The sequence below is a fragment of the Ursus maritimus genome, unplaced genomic scaffold (genome assembly GCF_017311325.1).
Source record: "Ursus maritimus isolate PB19 unplaced genomic scaffold, ASM1731132v1 scaffold_15, whole genome shotgun sequence".
Lineage (NCBI taxonomy): Eukaryota > Metazoa > Chordata > Mammalia > Carnivora > Ursidae > Ursus > Ursus maritimus.
The window spans coordinates 36,214,260-36,216,221 of NW_024423897.1; positions in this window are offsets into that span (position 1 = coordinate 36,214,260).

Genomic DNA, 1,962 nt, shown 5'->3' on the forward strand with positions numbered 1-1,962 from the left:
ACCACAGACAGGGGGAAGTATAAACACAGCAAAAAAGAAGGCAAGGGCCAGAAACAGGAAGTCTGAGTAAAAGTATTGCTGTTGTAAGCAGAGGTAGAGGAAATGAAGGGATAGAGCTTTTGAATTATTGTACCTCTTTGGCATACATGTCAGCCCCCAAACTTACTCTGCTTATTCCAGAGTAAGGTACTACATTCAAATCCAGCCCCAAACTACCTGAGACCAGAGTGTGAATACGCTTCGGGTCAAAAGAAAAAAAAAAAATCACAAGACAAAACTCTAAATTTAGACACCTGATCAGTTGATTATCTGGGGTGAGTTTCTCTTTAAGGAAAGATTCTGCGCTTTATGAAGTAATGTATTGCAAGTTATTTTGAAGAGTTCACCTCCAATCTCTGAACATACACACTAGAGAGCTTCACAAGAATCGCAATCTTGTTTGGTTTTCTGTGTATCCCTAGTACTTACTTATACCTTGCTCATCAAAGTAGGCATTGAAGAATTATTTATTTAATCTAGGAGTTGGCGAACTATGGCCAAAGGGCAAAATCTGGCCCACCCTCTATTCTTGGAAATAAAGTTTTCTTGGAACACAGTTACAGCAGAGATGAGGCTCCACAGCAGAAACCGTAGGGCACACAAAATGTAAAGTCCTTACTCTCTGGTCCTTCACAAAAAAAAACTGTGGATCCCTTGTTTATTGGATAAAACAGTTATTTTCTCAGTGTGTTTTTAATAGGATTATAGTTGTGAAAATGGGATAGCCACACAACATTTCAGGAACACGCAGTGTTTGCGAGCCCCACTGGTACTTACCTATACATATGGAGCAGAAGCTTGGGACAATGGCCAAGATAATTCAGACGTTCCCTACATTGTCTGCCAATCAAAACTGCTCCCAACATGGCCCCTGGGTTAAAGTAGTCATATTTGTTAAGTCTAACCGACTTCCTGGTAATTGTGTCTTTTTCTTTAAACCACTATTAGTATTCAAATGAAGGTGCAGGTTGATAGCAATCCTGTTATCAACAGACAGACGATGTTTTCCTTCCGAAATGAAACACAGAGATCTGCTCAGGTCTTCCACTTGCTAATCACCTGGATTCGAGCTCTAAAACACCACACAACTCTCTTTAGAAAAAAGCCATAAGACTGAAATTACAAAGTGATGAGTACTGAGATGCCGAGTGGACGGCCAGTAGTGAACTTCTGTTTGATTCACAGACATTGGGTAGATACTGGTCCTACAGGGCTGTAAAAATGGCTGAATTAGCAAAAATGAACAACACCGCTGAAGCGTACAACAGAGTCTTTGATGGCGGCACGAGTTCACTTATGTCATCATTACAGTTATTGCGACAATCTCATAAAATGAGAAAAGAAGAAGCGGGGCATCTGTACCAATCTCTGGAAGCCTGTCTTCATTGTCAAGGCAGATCCAGGGACAGAGGTAGGGTGCCCTGTCCATAAGATCGCATCCTGCACTGCAAGCTCAAGGGACATTCAGAGGAAGAAGCCAACTGCACGGACATAGTCTGTCTCCTCCATCTGCTGAGGTTTTCTTTTGGCATTTTTTTAAAAAGATTTTATTTATTTATTTGACAGAGACAGCCAGCGAGAGAGGGAACACAAGCAGGGGGAGTGGGAGAGGAAGAAGCAGGCTCCCAGGGGAGGAGCCTGATGTGGGACTCGATCCCAGAACGCCGGGATCACGCCCTGGGCCGAAGGCAGACGCTTAACAACTGCGCCACCCAGGCGCCCCTCTTTTGGCATTTTCAAACATATTTCAAAGAGTGATAACTTTGTGCATCAGATAATAATTTGTGCCCTCATTTCTAATCTTGTCTTGAAAGCTTGGTTAGAAAATCATGAGTCTGATTCATAAAAATTGGTATGTTTTTGCATTGAGCTGAATATCCTTTCAAGGAAGATATAATTATAAATTCCCATAAACTAAGTAAG